The 19,321-nt window shown below is 40.3% G+C and overlaps 1 long non-coding RNA gene across 1 annotated transcript; it reads left to right on the forward strand.

Annotated features, from left to right (window-relative positions):
- The first annotated feature begins 4,855 nt into the window (after window positions 1-4,855).
- LOC144382731 (uncharacterized) lies at window positions 4,856-19,292 on the forward strand. Its single transcript, XR_013450110.1, has 3 exons — window positions 4,856-5,044; window positions 6,491-6,577; window positions 19,057-19,292. It is a non-coding gene; the product is annotated as an uncharacterized LOC144382731 (long non-coding RNA).
- Window positions 19,293-19,321: the final 29 nt, after the last annotated feature.

A 19,321-nucleotide genomic window follows, 5' to 3' on the forward strand; every position in this document is an offset into this window, starting at 1 on the left:
ATTTGTTTCCATGTATCTATATTTTAATTTTCTGATTACTCGAGTAAACAATCACGGAAATATTGCTAGACGGGTCTGGCTTCATTTTCTGAATTGATCTCCTGCTGGTTGAGTGTGTGTTCCTTGCAGTGGTGTGCGCTAAGACTCAATCCTGAGGATCTCCTCTCTCAGCAATTGGGGTTGCCCGGAGTCATTGTGTTTGCTAATTCCCTTGTATATTTTCTACCTGGAATCCTGCACCTGACTCTGTCCTTTACTTGCTGGACCCTGCGGGTGCTCCTACTACTTCTGACATGCTATTGTGCTCATTTGTTTCCATGTTTTCCCCCTTCAACAAACTGTGAGCCCCTGCGGGGCAGGAGCCTCATCTCTTATTTATGTATAGCCATAGTGTTTACTTTAGGGCTTGACACATTGTTGGCCAGGGGGTAGGAATAGCCACCTGACTTCTAGCCACCTGCCTTATCCGGCCAGCACAGAGTTAATAAATGAATTCCTTTAGGTGGGCAGTTTGTGGGAGTCTCTATTTTTTTGTATGTGGCCAGTCACACATTTATTTCACCAGCCTGGCCCCTATAGGCATGCTAGTCTGTGGCCCTCATTGTAGCTACTCAAAATATGTTGTAGTTATGTGGGTGAATGTGTCAATGAATGCCCGTCTAATTGCACAGAAAACTATTATTCCAATATTCCAGTCCTGAAAATTCTTTCAGTGTCATCTCAGACTTACAACAGTAAAGGTAGAAAAATATAACTTTGTTATACAATATCCAAAAAAGCACTGCAGAGGTAGACCTCTCTGAGCATTCTAGTAGTCAAATTAGGAAAACCAGTTCACTTGTGCTCTCTACAGAATTCAGGGGATGCCAACAAACCAATCGTGTGGAAAAGCCTAGGTTTGCATACCCGTCATGACCGACAACTTCTACCTTGGATCATCTTAAAACAAGCGCGAGGATTTTAAGAACAATAACCCTGGCCAACATTCCAAGTGCAAATTCAACAACACATTTCTCAAGACTGATTCCAAGATGCTCCAAACTAGGGCCAATGGCAGCACGCAAGAGAACAATCCAACAAAAGGATTCCGTGTGGGCCACGGCAGTGCTGTACCGTATGGAATGCTCTCTTGGTCTGGTTTAATCTGGGGGGAAAGCTTAAGCAACAAGCTCATTGGATGGAATTCACATCACCATACATCAAAATACCGATGCGGACGAAGTATTCTTGAGAAAGGTTAAGCTTCACCTAAAAAAGTAAATTTGGGTCTGCTTTAATTAACTGATAAATGGGGGACTGAGGCTCTAAGATTTCCCCTACCATTTCTCCAACAATTTTAACTTTTTAAAAGCAACTCTTACCAGATGTTCATTTTGTCCATAAAAATTCTCACCCTTGAAAACTATAATATTTATGAAAATGTAACTTTGAGCAACCTACTACCTGGGAACATATCCAGCCAATTAGCTTGTGTTAATACATGTGTGGGTATTTGAAATAATTTGTTACATAGGCTTATTATTAATAAGACAGTTAAATGTTGGTTTTGGTTTCCAAAGAAAGATTTTATAATAAGTCTTCCTTCTGAGCTATTAGAAAGTAGACTCCTTTTCTGTTGGGGCCACTCCCTTGTTCAAGAAACTGAAACCCCACCAACCACTGTCTTTTTTTTTTGTTTTTTTTTCTTTTCTTACCAACTGCAGGAAAACATGGATTTAGTTAAGTGGCAGGGATAGGAGTGAGTCACTAAGTGTGGTCTCTCCACACAAGCCACTATAAAAAGGGGATATGTTTTCTGTAAACTATCATGACAATTATATGATAGGAAGAAACCGAACCGAGCAAATATAATAACAAAGAGGATTTGCACGAACAGTAAAAGGAATGCCATTTTCTCAAGGCCATGCAGCAAAGTGCATATGCTTCCTTATGGCAAACACTAAACATCGGCCACTTGGATGGTGGATTAAATTTTACCTTAACCATGATGTGGATTTCACCTCCTGGAAGATCTAGATCTATATATTTATATCTCAATTGTTTTCCCACTTCAGTTTTTTTTTTTTTTTTTTTTGGCCCAGAAATTAAAAGCAGCACCAATGAAGGAAAATGTGAGGGATGCTCATGGTCAAGTTTTTATGTCACCATTAGCAGATCTCACAAACTTTTCCTTGGGCATTCAAGGGGTTCGTACCCCCAAGATGAGCTTTGAGTCCTCCAAAAGAGCTGGACTGGACTGACCACGTGACCAGCTCTGGAGGGAGGGCACAAGGAGTCCTGTTGTGATTCCCTAGGAGCAGAGAAGAGTTGGAGCTTTTGATCCTCTGCATTTACAGACAGCGAAAACTCCTTTAACTCCATGGGCCGAGATCCCAGGTGACTGTAGCCACTGAACTTGTCCTATTTAAATTACTCTTGCTCGTTCAGACAGACACAGCGACATTGCTAACATACCTCCACCGCAGTGCTTCTGAAATACGCCATTCAACATGGAAAAGAACAGGTGAAATTATTACATCGCCCTGCAACCCAGCATATGCTGTCCAGCATCTAAGAGCAATTGTATCTGGTAGGACTCTAATCTAAACGTGGGCAGTGAGAAATCCCCACCTCAAAGATCATATTCACAACGGAGTTGTTTCTTCAGAGGCTACACATTTTGATGTTCATGTGGATTAAGAAGGCAAGACCGAGAAGAGCGGAGATTTTATTTTTTTTAGAAAAGTAACAATTATGACATCAAGGACAGTGCCTATAAAACTTGGTTCAAAACTTGTTTACGTCAAGAAATTCAGTGTTACAACAGTGTATTGAAAATTTATCAGCCACATATGTGAGTCCCGCTGCTGGCACATAGTGAAGTCGAGTTGGTTAAAGTGATGAGATTATTTCCTGGATGGAACATACTAGAAAGCAGCAGGCAATATATTTGGACAAGTAGAAAAAAAAAGAGAGAAGAAAAAACAACAAAAAAACCTTCAAGGAAGCTTGACAGAAGAGTACATTGTGGTGAGAGATGAGGAGGTATGACCTTCGATTTCTGTCTCTTTAGATGTTTCACTTTCTGCAGGATTTAATGATTGAAAAATGTTAGTCATTTTCAACCTGTGGTTGAGCTGCAGGAACCACAGAACAGGAACCCCACTGTGGCAGGAGTTGGAAGCAAAAAGCTTTTTTGTGTGGGTTCACTTACTATTTTAATTCTGTTGTATTATTAGTGGGCTTCCAAGGTATGGTTGCTACTTCTCCTATTTACTGCTCTTTCCCTCCTTCCTGTATCCTTTATGTCCCCCCTGCCCCCATTACCTTCCCTCCCTAAGGCAGGGGATCTTGCCAGCAGGGAGGCCACTGTGGGAAAAGCCAGATTTGCCATAGGCTCAGGTGACTCTGCTACTAACTTGGTTCATACCCTCAGGCCAATGATTTCATGGTTCTGGGGCTAATTTTCTTCATCTTAAACCAGGGATATTATGAACTGTTTCACAGGTTTGTGAAAATTAAATGGGATCCCATGTTGTAGGCCGAGTCCAGAGATCAGTGAGCGGTGAGCCGTTCTGTTCATTCACAGGGAGCTGCTACTCTAAGTATTCTTTGCATGAAGACGGCAGCTCTGCTTTGGCCATGTGTTCTAAATGTTTTTCCTCCTGGCCCCCAATATTTCTTACCATACTATTCTTCTCATTAGCCAACGTTTAATAAGTGCGGATCATGGGCCAGGACACTGCGCTTAAGTACTTCATGAAAAGCACTTTAATTATTTCTCAGAATCTATACAATAGCTATTATTTGCATCCCAATTTATTAAAGACAAAGTGGAAATTCAGAGGCATTAAGTGAACTCTCAGGTTCATACCATCAGTTGCCAAGGCAGGACTCGGTGAGGTCTTTCTGACTCCGGAGCCTAGGCTCTTAACCACCAGTTACACCAGCTCTTAAATTCTCCAGCTCACAGGCCACCCACTCCCACAACCTATAGAATGCCAGTCTGTCCCACACCCAGTTTAGCTCCTCTAACTCTCTTGTATCTAATTTCTGCTGTTCCGTGGGGGTGGCCGGGTGTGTATTTCTGACCTCCCGGGAGGCAGGGATCATATCCCGCATATCCCTCCTAAACCACCCAGCGCCTTGCAGGGCAGACTCGGTACACGGGAGACATGGGCTCTTCAATCCAAGGGAAAAGAAACTGACCAGGCAGAGATCAAGAGTAAATAAAGTGCAAGAAGAGTACAGCAGGAAGAGGAGAGGAAGGAGGGAGAAAAAGAATTCAAGGGAAAGGAAGCAAGGTCAAATATTTGCTGAGTGCCTTAGTGCCCATCATCGGACCTAAGCATCTCTAAGGGTCTCTGAGTAGGAGTACTCAACGCGCTGGGCACGGAAATCGGCCTAATCTTTCCAGACCAGGAACCAAGGCTCAGCAAACAAAGAGCTCAGCGCGTCTGGGTGGCCGACTTGCACCCACAATCGCGCATGCATGGCAGGGATTTAATGGGGTGCCTGGTTCTGGTACTTCCTTGCCAGGGTCAGGGTGGTAAAAACGCAGGCTGCTCTCTCCCCACTGATCCCTTAGGGAGCCAGGGCACAAAGCGGGCACCCCTCTGAGTATCCGCGAAGACCTGTTACTCAGCAATTTTAAGTTGGCAAGGCACACCTCTCCTCCTTCCTCACTTTGAACTCAGCTCCCCTAGTCCCTGCCAGACTGCGGGGGCACATCTTCCTTTTCTTTCGAGCCAAGCCAGAGGATTGCGTTATGAGGGATCTCTTCCTCTTCGCTCCGCGGGGGCCAAGGACCAGCCGCCCGCGGAACCAGCGGCCGCCGCGGCGGCGCTTCGGTGGGAGGTGGCTCCAAGGTGACGCGCGGCCGCCTCCGCCCCCTGTAGGCGGGGCTGGCGAGCGGGGGCCGAGGAAGTCGGACGGCCCCGGAGGTGCCCCGCCCCCGCCGCGTCCCGGCTGCTCCTGCGCGTGCGAGCTGCCGCGGCGGCGGGTCCCGGCAGGTGAGGGGCGCGCGCCGGCCGGTCGGCAGCCCCCGCGACGCAGCCTCGGACAGGTGAGGGGGTCGCCGGGCTCAGCTGGCAGCGCGCGCGGAAGGGGCGCGGGGGTCGCCGCCTGCTCTCTTCCGGGGCCGGGCGTGTGCCTGCCACCGAGGTGAGGCGTTGGGGACCCTGCGGGTTCGGGATAGGAATTCAGTGGAGCTCCTTCCCGGGAGCTGCGGGTTCCGGAATCCAAAAGGGGTGCCAAGGTCGGGAGGCCGAAATCCGAGGCGGGTAGTCCTGGAGAGCGCACGAAGGGCGGGCGGCTTGCCCCAGGAATTCTTGGCTTTTTAAAGGGCACACCTTTGGTCCCCTCGGGGCGCAGTGGAGTTAGTCACCGCCACCGGCCAGACTCTTTCTGCAGAGGTGAGCCCCTCATTTGTGTGGGATTTGATGCGCTCCCTTCGTGGAGACCTGGAGGTTCAAAAACAGAAACAAAGGACATTATTGACAAAAGGGTTATTCCATCAAGAATATATAATGATTATAAACATGTATGTATCTTTCTACAGAGCCTCAAAATATATAAAGGAATATTGAGTCTTCCAATTCATGAATATAAAATATCTCTCCATTTGATTAGATACTGATTTCTTTCATCAGAGCTTTGTAGTTTTCCACATGTAGATCCTGTTTAGATTCATATAAGTATTCCATTTTTTGATGCTACTTTCAATAATATTTTTTTTAATTTTAAATTCCAATTGTTCATTACTGGCATACAGGAAAGCAGTTGACTTTAGTATATTAGCCTTGTTACATGTGCCATACTTGCTTACTATTGCCAAGAGTTATTTTGTAGATTCCTTGGGATTTTCTACATGAACTATTAGGTCATCTATGAATAAAGATTGTATTTCTTCCTTTTCAATCTACACACCTTTTTTTTTTTTTTTTTTTTTTTTTTTTTTTTTTTGTCTTATTGCACTACTTGAGACCACTACTACAATGTATAATAGGAATGGTGAGAAAAGACCATCCTTGCATTGATTCCAAACTCAGGGGGAAAGCATCCATTTTTTCACCATTTAATATAATGTTAGCTGCAGGGTTTTCATAGACAATCTTCATCAGGTTGATAAAGTTTCCCTCTACTTCTAGTTTGCTTAGAGTTATTATCAAAAATGGTTGTTGGATTTTGTCAAATACTCTTTCTACATCCGTTGACATGATCATATGATTTCTCTCCGTTAGGCTGTTGATATGATGGATTACATTGATTGTTTTTTTATTGTGAAATCAGCCTTTCATAACTGCAATAAACCCTACTTGTTTGTGGTGTATAAATATTTTTACCCATTGTTGGATTTGATTTGCTAATGATTAGTTTAGAATTTTGCATCCGTGCTCATGAGAGTTATCAGTCTGTATTTTGCCTTTCTTGTAATATCTATCTGGTTTTATTATTAAAGTTCTTCCTTTTTTTCTTTCTCCCTCTCTCCCTTCTTTGCATCCTTCCCTAGGGGCTCCCTCCCAGAGACGTCTGCATCTGGCTGCTAGCTCAAAAGTACTGCATTGTTATACTGAAGCTCTGTCAGTGTGATAGCAAGGTATGGGTGAGGGAAAGCATTTTATAATCTTATGGGTTATTTTCAGCCTGTTAGTGGACCTGTTTATCTGGGCTATGGATGTTCACAAGTGTTTCTTCAGAGGTATAATTCCCCCTTCCCCTTCCACATGGCTTTGGCAAAACAGAAAGGCAAGTGGGAGTTGAAATGGGAAAAATTATTTTCTCCATCTGAGATAAGGCAAGATGGATATAGTTTTTCTGCCCCTTGGAAGGCAGTGCTATGTTATAGAGCCCTCTTGGAGAATATGTCACAATAAAGAATCTTCCCCTTCCCCTTCCAAAGTCACAAAAGGGACTTTGTGACTGTGAGAATCTGATGGAGTTCCTAGAGGTAAACTTGAGGGTTTCTCCAAGACTGAAGCAGCCAGGAGTTTTCCCTCTCACACCAGTCCACACTCAGCTTCCAGCAATTCATCAAAATTACCATGATGTGTTCCTACCAGTTTATGACTCCAGCAGGTCGGCTCCAGGTATGTATACCTCAGCTGTGACCCCCTGCATTGGCTTTTCTCCCCAGTTTTGGAATGGCAGCTTGTCCTTTGATCTCTGTTCTCTGAGGAGCCCAAGAAAAGTCATTGATTTTGGGTTTGTTCAGTTTTTTCTGTTGTAAAGATGAGAGTGATATCTTCTAATCTCTTTACATGTCAGAACTGAAACCAGAATTTATGTTTTTATTTTCATTCAGTTCAAAAGACTTTCTAAAATCCTTTAATTTTTCTTTGTTCTGTGGTTATAAAGAAGTGTGCCATTTCATTTCCACATATTTGGGGTTCTTTCAGTTTTTTTTCCTGTAAGCTAATTAAATTCTATTGTGATCAAAAAACATACTTTGCACATCTTGAACCATTTCAAATATATTGAGACTTATTTTATGGCACAGAGTATGGTATATCTTGGTAGATGCTGCATATGCTTTGCAAACAATGTAAATTCGGCTGTTTTTTGGTTGCAATATTTTATAAATTAGGTCAATTAGATCAGAATGGTTGATAATATTATTCAAGTCTTCTGTAGCCTTACTGATTTTCTGCCTACTTGTCCAGTCAATTAGAGAGAGACTAATTATGGAATTGTCTTTTTCTCCTTGCAGTTCTATCAGTTTTTGCTTTATGTATTTTAAAGCTTCATTAGTAAGTGCATAAGTATTTTGGGTTGTTATACCTTCTTGATGAATTGGCTTCCTTATTATTACAAAAAAACTTTTATTTCTGGTAATATTTTTGCTTTGAAATTTAGTTTGTCTTATATTAATATAACCACTTCAGCATTATCTTTAAAAAAAAAGATTTTATTTATTTGAGAGACAGCGAGAGAGGGAGCACAAGCAGGGGGGAGGGGCAGAGGGAGAGGGAGAAGCAGACTCCCTGCTGAGCAGGGAACCTGACACAGGGCTCAATCCCAGGACATTGGGATCATGACCTGAACTGAAGGCAGACACCTAACTGACTGAGCCACCCAGGTGCCCCAACAGCATTATCTTGATTAAGCTTAGCATGAAATGTCTTTTTCCAACATTTTAACCTATTTGTGTCTTTATACTACTATACATACTTTAAAGTAAGTTTCTGATAAGAAGCATATTTGGGTCTTGCTTTATTTATCCAATCTGACAATTTCTGATCTGTAATTGAGGTATTTACACATTTCACCTGCAATATAATTATTAATATGGTGGGCAGAAATCTACCACCTTGCTATTTGTTTTTTAATTGTCTTGGCTATGATTCATTTCCTTTTTCCTCTTTTCCTGCTTTCTTTTGGATTAAATGAATATTTTTTATGATCCATTTTCTCTCCTTTTTTGGCTTTATTAGCTATAACCCTTTGTTTTGTTATTTTAGTGGTTGCTTTATGATTTAGAGTATATCTATAGTATTTTTAATAAGTTTATTTTTTAAAATAATCTCTACCCCCAACATGGGGCTCACACTTATGACCCAGAGATCAAGAGTTGCATGCTCTACAGATGAGCCAGCCAAGGACCCCTATCATATACATTTTTATTTAATCACAGTCTCATGTCAAGTGACGTTATATGCATTCATGTGTAGTATAAGAAACTAACAACAATATACTTCCATTTCCCCACTCTTAGCCTTTTTGGTTTGTTTATATGCATTGTAAATCTACAGATGTTATCAACTTCCCTACTACATTGTTTAAGCAGTCTACTACCTTATAGAAAATGAAATATTTTTTAAAATCCTATGTATTTACACTTATATCTTAGTCGATTTAGGCTGATAGAACCAACTACCATAGACTGGGTGACTTACAAACAATAGAAATGTATTTCTCAGTCTGGAGGCTGGAAGTCTGAGATGAGGGTGCCAGCATGGTTGGGTTTTGGTAAGAACATTCTTCTGGGTTGCAGATAGCTGAATTCTCCTTTATCTTCACATGGCAGAAAAAGAGCAAGCTATTTCCTGGCCTATTCTTATAGGGCACTAATCCCATTGATAAGGGTTTCATCCTCATGACTTAATCACCACCCAAAGGTCCCACCTCCAAATATCATCACATTGGGATTTGATATCAATAAATGAATTTTAGGGGGTACATATTCAATCCATATCATTCAGACAACATTTCTGATTTTTTATTTTTATAGATTGATATTTCTTTGATATTTTTTCCCCTCTGCCTGAAGAATGTCCTTTAACATTCCCTATAGTGCAGGTATTCTTGTGGGGAAATTTTTCAGATTTTGTATTTCTGGAAAAATCTTTTTTTACATTTGATGCCTCCATTATATTTCTACTGGATAGTGCTGTGTTCGATATATGTCCCATATCTTTTTTTTCCCCTTGTTTTTCGCCTTTTTTTTTTCTTTTGGTCTGTCAATCTTGATATTTTTTACTGATCTGTTTTTCCATCTATTAATCGTCTGTTCTGCTTTGTCTAATCTTCTATTAAACCAGTAAGTTAAATTTTACTGTCAGATATAACATTTTTGTCAGTTTTAGAAATTTACTTTAGATTCCTATTCTCTGATGAAATTTTCCATCTTTTCTTCATTTTAAAGAGCATTTTAATCATAAGTTATTTAAAATCAATTATCTGGGCGTGCCTGGGTGGCTCAGTCAGTTAAGCGTCTGACCCTTGATCGGCTCAGGTCATGATCTCAAGGTTGTGAGATTCAGCCCCACGTTGGGCTCTGTGTTCAGCATGGAGTCTGCTTAAGATTTCCATCCTCTCCCTCTGCCCCTCCCCCTCTGCTCACATACTCTCGACATCTCTAAAAAAAAAAAAAAAAATCAATGATCTGGAACTCCTTGGTTGTGTTTCTATGTTCTTTATAAAAAATATGATTTTGTATGTCTTTTGGTCATTTAGTCCTGTTTTAATTGTCCTAGTAATTTTTAATGGATACATGACACTGTAGATGACACAATACAGAGGCTCTTGATGATGTCATTTTCCTCCACAGCAAGAGAGAGATTTTCTTCCAGGGACCATATAGGGACAGTGGATCACCATAATCTAGTTGCTGTTTAATTTTAGAGTTTTGGGGTTGGTGTATTTCAGTTTTGAGATTATTCCTAAGCCATGGTTAATCTTCTAGAGTGTGGTTTTTCTTCCAAGTCTTTGCTTTTATTCCTAGTTCATGGTCCTTTGGGAATCTCAACTGAAAGTCTAGGCTATATTCTAAAGCTCCTCCAACTTGTTAGGAATTGAAATCCAACCATAGTCTCCCTAGCAACAAGCAGCTGCTAAAATTTCTGCTGTACTATTTGGCTTCCCAGATGTTGTAGTTAGCTGGACTTTTGGACTCTTGCCCTGACACATTTAGCATAGGAATTAACCAAGGATTTCGATGGGAATTAGAGATTTGGGGGACTTCTCTGTATTTCCCTATTCTCTGGGATTTTGTCCCTCAAATCCCAACCAATGTGGCAGTGTGGCATTCTGCCAACTGTATCTTTGCTCCAATAAGTGAACCACTTTCTGCTTGGCCTCTATTTCCTGTACAGAAAATAGGAAAATGTCTTCATGGGAAAAGCCAGGATAAATGTGGAGTCTTCTGTGTGCTTCTCTCTTCTAAAGGATCACAGTCATCCAAGTCTCATCTCTGTTAGGTATTCTTCAGTGAGTTCCAAGAGTCATCTCATACGTAGTTGTCAGTGGGAGGTTTAGTTTTATTCAGTCTAATCCACCTGTCCCAGAACCAGAAATCTGCAATGCTCATTATGTTTTACCTGGTAATTTGAAGTGTCTTATATTGGAAACTGTTTCTCTGAAATTCTAGTTTGCCATATTGCCTCCAAAAGACTTACATCTGTAATAAACCATGGTACCTTAAGAGATCCATTTATAAAAATTAATGTGCAATCCATCTTTTCCTCTTAAATTTCTAAACTATATTTAACCTCCACTGCCAGGTACTTGATCTATTTAGTTGAATTCGAGTCACACATGTTTTCATTTAATAGCCTATAATTTTTAGGAAATCCGAACAAGGACAAAAGAGTGTCATGTGGCACAGTGAAACCTGAGATTAGAGTCAAACTGGACTGATGATGTGGCCATTTGCACTTTTTTAGCTAAAATTTCCTCATTTGTGGGGTGCTTGTTTGGCTTAGTTGGTAGAACGTATGACTCTTGATCTCAGGGTCCTGAGTTCAAGTCCCACATTGAGGATAGAGCTTACTGAAAAAAATAAAATAAGGGGCACCTGGGTGGCCTCAGTCCATTAAGCATCCGACTCTTGGTTTCAGCCCAGGCACGATCTCATGGTCCTGAGATCGAGCCCCATATTGGGCTCTGTGCTCAGCATGGAGTGTGCTTGTCTTTCTCCCTCTGCTCCTCCCCCCACTCATGCTCTCTCTCTCTTTCTCTGTCCCTCTCTCTTAAATAAATAAACAAATAAAGAAAGAAATAAAATCTTTTAAAAATAATAACAAATAAAATTTCCTCATTTGTAAAACTTTTCTTTACCTTTCCTTAATTATAGTTTCCTCATTTGTAAAATGAAAATAACAATCTCTTTATGTGTTCTTGTCATGGACAGGCACTAAGATGTTTACAATAGCGTTGTCCATGGGGGCACAAATGTTTAAAACAGAGTAAAGGCAAATTTTTCATTTAAAAATTGTAAAACCCTTTCAGTAGGGTTCTGGCTGAATAAATTATGGTGTATCCACACCATGAACTAGTGTGCAGTCATTAAAAACAGTAGCGAGGCCACTTGACTTCAGAGACTTATTCTGAGATATTAAATGAGAAAAGAAAGATGCAGACACGTGAATATAATTTTTAACTATGTAATTGTGTGTACACATATCTACACATATCTATATATTCCATTGAAAAAAACCACTGAAATGCATATATTATGTTAACATGGGCTTCTGGATAAGGGAAGGTGGGAAGGGGAATAGGGTTGATACAGAAGAAAGAGAAAAAGACAAGAAAAGGAAAAATGGGCAAATAAAATTTATTTCAAGAAATGCATGTATGCCATGATCACTTTTATATATTTTTTTAAAATTTTATTTCTGTTTGTTTATAGGAATAAGTTAATTTTTAAGTGCTGACTTTTCAACTTTAAAGTGTAAATTTAGTATCATGAATGTAAGTTCTTTAATAAAACACTTAAGTTATGAAAGGCAGTTAGAGTTGAAGGGGTAGATCCTTAGCTTGAAGATCTTCCAAGTGCAAATGATCACATTTACTAACAAAACAATCTTGATTCCTGTGCCAAGATCTCCTGCTAGGCCTAGTAGACATCCTAGCTTGACAGAATCTGGCTTTTATTTCTGGTATTTGTAATACTCATTTTAATGCTAAGGTCCTCCATATGCATTTTCATAATACAAAGGCTGATAATTCATGCCATGTATCTCTTTATGAAATAAATTGAATGAATAATTGAAATTTATTCCTTGGTTCCAAGTAAAAGGTTAGCAAAAAAAAATAAACTTTCCGAGAGTGAATGTTCAGTGTGTGTACGTAAGTATAAATTTAGTTGAATCACTAAATTGCACTTCCATGGAATTGTACTAACATGCCCTTACTTGCCTAGCTCTTCCTAGTTCTTTTCCCACCCTCACAATGTTTTGCAAGTTTCAAATCGTCATTCAGATGAATAATAGTCACAAAAGAACATATCTGCCACTGAACTTTTGGAATTTCTAGACTGCCTAGTCAGTCGGAGGTTTTGTGTAAAAGACCAGGTGTGAGCGGGGAATGATGTTCATGCCCTAGAGGTCAGGCTATCAGCCCTACCCTGCCAGCCTTGAGGGAAGATACCACACAACTTACACACCTAACCCATACTACATTTATTTGTGCTATTTATAAATGTCAGTAGGGACCTAAGTCCATGCTGGAATTTGCTAAATGGCATTTGACCTCTTGATCCAAAGTGAATGGCTAAAGATTTGGTATTATGTGCCAAAAGGCTAAAGATGTATGACGGAATAATATGTGAGCTATTAAGGGAACTGATTAATCACAATTGTTAATAATTACCAAACACTTATTATGCATGAGTTGCTCTTGGTGAAAAGCCTTGTGTATAAGAATGGACTTAATCCTCAAAGCCCTCCTAGGAAGTAGGAAGCATTATCCTTCTTATTTTACAGGTGGGGAAACCGAGGCACTGGGAAATTAGGTAAATTCCCACTGATAGAATGCAGAACTAAGATTGAACAGAGTTATTTGAGATCCACATGACATCCTCTCAACCACTATCTTATATCTGTTTAAACCAGGAGTGCCCAGAATGTGTGCTCTTCTCTTCTGTGCAGAAATTAGGCCCCTGTTTTCTTGTGCAGTGACCAGCACATGGAGAGTCTCGGCTTCTGTGGTAACAGGTCAAGAATTCAAGGATGAGACACAGATTTGAAGGTCCACGTTATGGTAGAACTGGGTTGTCATTACCTGGCTTTCATTCCTTCTTTATGTAAAGAGAGTTTGGGGTCGGGGGTGGGCACGTGGTGAAGGGGGACAAAGGATAGGATGGAAGAGGGATGTAGGGAGAGTAAGCTGTACACCGAAATTTGCTCTCAGCGCCTGGCAGCTCAGGGGCAAGAGAGAAATAAAGAAGATCCTCTGGGAACTTACATGTGTTAACAGTGAGACAGACAGACACACTGCGTCCCAGATGGAGTAGGAAAACAGAAGTCTCTGAGACACTCGGAGGACCCCTGGGAATGTGGACAGCAACTGAAGTGGCAGGTGGGGCATAACATACAGACAGGAACATGGATCCTAGAAGGCCCACCCTCAACACCTGATAGATCTCATTCAGATCTCTTGGCTCAGAATGTATTCCAAGAATATCTTCCCATGAAACTTCCAGAGTGGCAGCAAGGAGCTAGCCTGCTTGTGGGACATGCTGGCAACAAGAACAAAGTGTTTCTCTTTTCCCTGCCCTGCCACTGTGACTCCAATCAAGAGTCAGCCAGAGAACAGAGGAAAAGCTTCCGATGAAATTTTGAGCCCGACTGTGATTGATTTGATAATCCTGAATTAACCCCAAATTGCTACCTGTAATAGAGAATATTTGGAAGGTGACCAAAGAAGCTGTCTGACTCACCAAAGCGACTCCAAGTAACCCTATTCACAGTATCCCTCCTACAGCGTTAATATCTCCAGCCTCTCCCCCACTTTCCTACAGTAAGGCTCCTTAAGTAGAGCTCCTATGTTCTTTTAACTCTTTGAAACAAATTCGTGAGCTCAGATAATTTCAGCTATATTTACTACCGAATTAGGAAAGAATTCAGTAAGGTCCCTTTCCAGCGCTACATTCTTGGAGTCTGAGAGATTTTTTCAAAGCGCATGCATGCGTGTTTGTATGTGTATGTGGGAGTTGGGGGGGGTAATCATAAAATCTATTGCTTTGACAACTTTCCTCTGACTATATGAATTATATGAAATATTTTTCAGCCTCAAAGCTAGGAAAAAAATATTATCTAGAAACCGATAAACTTTCTCCTAATAGTCAATAGTTTACGTGAAATATTTGACATTAAATAATCAGAGGTCCTCAATCAACAAAAATGGGGGGGGAATGTTCTAGAACTGCTGGACACTATCTCTCTTAGAGAATGTCTGTAACATATAATTACATTCTCCAAGGTGCTGATAGTGTTTTGATTTGGATAGTTGATGGTTTAGGAAGGAGTCCACCAAACAATGCCACAGACTATAAACCACAGCTCCTAAAAACATCAGTTGTACTAAGGAGAACTAATAAACTGTTTTGCTCAATGATCCATCCCGTTTTATGCCAACTCGTTGATCTTTGTAATCAAATACCATTCAGGTTAGTCTGGCCTCAGCTGGAAGCTTAGGAGTAAATTAATATGTCATGGACTGAGTTCTTAACAGTGATGGACTTACTAATACAGACTTCGGCTAATATCTATTTTCCAAACAGTTTAGAGAGTGATGATGAAATATATAGCAGCTTCCCCCAAAGGGAGGTGTTCTGATAATTCTGGAAACAATGTTAAGAACAACATGGAAGGGGATGAAGATGAAACTATTGGGGATTGGTGGGAAAAATATATACCCCCTATCAATTTAAAGGTTGATGCTTATAGGATGCAGAAGGGTCTGTTATAGATACTGTGTAGGGAGATTTTTAAAAATAGAGTAGACCAGAAACATGTATGCAAGTGAAAAGCACTATATCTACGAAACTGCGGGGAGTGGGGAGAAGGTCCTTATGGACATAGTCCATTTCAAACCTTTTCCACTATGGACATCGGGTTCAAGAAGGTCAAGCATATAATAGTTCGTCTCTTTCTGTTTCCCTTAAAACAAAAAGTCAAGCAGGATCTCAAATCATCTACAATGTCATCTATGTGGTTTATTGGTGTTATTGGAACAACATAAACTGGAACATTGCACGTAGGAGGGATATATTATCAACAACATATCCATAACACCTAGGACTGCCTAAAACCATGAATGCATATTTCCCATTGTCTTAATTTCCTCTTGTCTTGAAACTTCCTTGTTAGAAGTTCACTGAGACTGAGTGCATGCTTTTTCTGAGGCAAGCGGTTATTAAAATGTGCAAAGTAAAAAGATAAGCACTAATCACTCCAACTAAGAACAAGATGGGGAGCATCCTGAGAACAATTAGAAATGAGTTTGAAAAAGGAAAATATATCATGGTAGATGCCATTTTCCCCCAGATAACACCTATTTATTTAATTATTTATTTTTAAATATTTTATTTATTTATTTGTCAAAGAGAGAGAGAGCAGCAGCAGGGAGAGTGGCAGGCAGAGGAAGAAGTAGGGAGAGAGAGAAGCAGGCTCTCCACTGAACAAAGAGCCTGATAGGGGACTAGATCCCAGGGTCCTGGGATCACCACCGAGCTGGTGGCTTAACTGATTGAGCCACCCAGGTTCTCCAAATTACACCTCTTGATTCAATCCAGTGCTTGGTAGAATGACGGACAATTTTGAACAACTGCATTGAAGCCTCTTTAAAAAAAAACCCTGTGTCATGTAGCTTGTCTTTAATGTGGAACAGGGCAAAATCGCTTCCTAGTCTAATTCCCCAATTACAATTGAGTGTAAACCCCCAAATCTGACAAAGATCACCATTTTGCAGTATCATAGGTTTTGTTAACAGATGAGAAAAATGTCTTTCTCTGGAAAGGGAGGAGTGGTATATTCTCATTTCGTAACATATATTTCCTCATAGAATTTAAGGACTATACTCAGCTTATATATTAAATTCAGTTGGTAAAAATTCATTGATAGTCCATTACTATTGGTGAACTGCAGTGTAGGGACTTGAGGAAATCCTCCCAAACCCCTGCTTGCTGGATACTTCTCTCCCCTCCCTCTTTTCAACTTCATCAAAAGTGATTCATTATAAGCAGACATATTTCTCTTCCAGCTAATCCCAAATGGTTGGAATAAAGAGCTTGACACCAATTTTAAGCTTTTCTTTTTTTCCTCCCCTAGTCATTTATTGTGGAAGAAAAATAGCCCTAAAAAAATGGATTTTTTACTGCGTCCTCGATAAATCCTACATGCATTTCTCTTATTCTCTGTCCACTGCAAACATGCCTCTATCAAGATTAATACTAAATTCAGCCCAAGGCTGAGCACTAGATTTGAGCAATGACAAATTCCTCACATTTCCCCACAGATCTTTTACTTTTTCTGCTAAGTTGTGAATTTCAGGCTTGCCCTCAAAATAGACACAGTGGAAAAGCATTCCTATCACTGACTGTAAGTCATTATTTTTGAACCCTGACACATTGATACATCTCAGCTTTTTGATGTGTTATTTGATCTTTCATCCAGCTAATTTTTGAACTTTCTACAAATTTAGATCATTCATAGTTGAAGTCCAATCTTGTGTCTTGAGAGGAGAATAGAGAAGGATATAAGTTTTTTAGGTCAGTTGTCCCCAGATTTTGCATTTTTATCAGTAAAATATATTTTTTAAAAATTAGAAGATGAAAATGAGACGCAAACTAAAATGTGTCAAGTACAGACGTGCACTCACATAAAAAGAAAAAATCTCTACCAGCTACTGTTTCTTCAATTTCAGGATAAAAATCTCAGGACGAAAAACAGTTTTTTAAAATGAATAGTTTGCTTTATGTGAATTTTCTTACTTTGTTGGAGATTTATCATGTATATACGACTGTCTGCAGCTTTGCTTTTGGGACAATGGCATCAGGCAAAAAAAAAAAAAAAGAAACTTCTGTCCACACAGTTCTAAAACGGGGATCAGCTGACCCGGCCTGTGATCCCAGCAATTTTTTTGATAAATAAATAACAATTCTATGGGATTGTCATTTGAGTCAGGAGAATCATTTTCCTTTCAGAAGCTCATGAGTTCATTTGTATTGAAAGATCATCATAGAGATCAAATGAGACTGTGAGGCATGTAACTGATTAAAGGGACAGACTTACTAATAAGTATATACCGCTTGACTACGAGCCAGAAATTGGAGATGAAAACGGTTTTCAACTAAATTCTGATCATTGCCATCCAGGGTGCATAGAATTATTCTGGACATTTTAATTTATACATATTTTACTAAGTTAATCATGAACCCAAAACACTGAATCACAGAGAAGCCCATTATAAGAAACATTCTGCCTCATTCCAGGTACAAAAATCCCATTCATCTTTTGGGATTCACACTTTGCTTTTGAAAAGATAATTTTCCTCATTCTTGGAATCCTCACTGTGACCTTGATTTTTTTTAAGATTTTATTTATTTGAAAGGGAGAGCATGAGCAGGGGTGAGGAGCAGAGGTAGAGGGAGAGGGAGAAGCAGACTCCTCACTTAGTAGGGAGCCCTGATGGGGGGCTCAATCCCAGGACCCTGAGATCATGACCTGAGCTGAGAGCAGATGCTTAACCGACTTAGCCACCCAGGCACCCCTATGACCTTGATTTAGAAGGCTATTTTTAGGTGCCGAAGATTTCTTGGAGACTCTCTGTACTATTCTGTACTTGGACTATTTGAATGAGGCCAAAGGCTGCCCTAAGAAAGTAACCATAACGTGTTGATCACATTTTATTCAAATTAAATGAATTCTGTAAACAGGTGCTAAACATGAGTCAGTGTGGGGGACACCTTCCCTTGTTTTTCATTCTATCTGTTCTGTTTGGAGAGAACAGCTTCCCTTGTTCTATGCCCTTTTATTTGAGAAATTGTCTCAAATTCTTCTCCACTCAGGGATTTGGGTTTTCTTTTTGGGTTGCATTACCTGTGTCTCCGTCATGCCTCAGCATAAAGCCATGTGTGGTCCACTGAGTGGTCAGGCTAGCCCTGGGACACTCTCCCTGATTGTGCTAGTCTAGAAAGACTACAACCCCTCAGGTGCATAACTGGGCATCTACGAAGTCAGAATTTAATCTCTGAGTTTTTTAGAACTAATTTTAATTAATTAGTTAGAATGCATGGGCCTCGTTGGACCTTCTAAACAATGACCAGATATTGTCCATGTTAATTTATGGTGGGGATGGAGAGGGATACCTCAAGTGACTCCAGATACTGGAAGGTTATGCAAGGTCATTAAGTGGTGGAAATGCCATGTAATACCATTGGAGGATGGCGGGGTCAGGGCGTATGTATGCCCGTTCCATTTCTAAATGGAATGTTTTAAATATTCCAACTGCTAATTTTTGATCCTGGTTAATTGTGATCTACCCCCCATACACACAGAGAGTCCCTAAATCCCCCCTTTTCCCATTGCACTTAACATTTTGTAATACACTATATGGTGTCTCTATTTTAGCTGTTTCTTTCTTGAGTCTCCCCTCACCCCTTAGCCATATAATTAAACTACATGAGGGAAGGGATTTTTGGTTGTTTTATTCACTTCTGAATCCCCATCGCCTATGTAAGTGCCAGACATGCAGCATGCATTCAAATATTTACGAATGGAGAGCTTAATTCTCTCACCCATCACTATACAGATAATCAGCTTTTAATGTGAGATTTCGTGTTTGTGTTTTCAGCTTGCAGGGCACTTAGGATCTCATTGGAAAATGTTCAGGTGAGGATCAAGACAGATATGGCCCATATCTGGAAGAGGATTTCCATGTAGCAATGCTGTGATGCACACAATCATTGTGTTCTTCCCAACTGAGATCTGTTCTCTTCACTGCATGTCAGGCAGACCATATGAACACCAATTAGAGTTTGCAATAGAAAGGAACACTTTTGTCATTCCTGAGCTCAGGCAACTTCAGTATTCCATGTAAGTATTCTATATTGCTGTAT

Source organism: Halichoerus grypus, chromosome 8 (assembly GCF_964656455.1).
Source record: "Halichoerus grypus chromosome 8, mHalGry1.hap1.1, whole genome shotgun sequence".
Lineage (NCBI taxonomy): Eukaryota > Metazoa > Chordata > Mammalia > Carnivora > Phocidae > Halichoerus > Halichoerus grypus.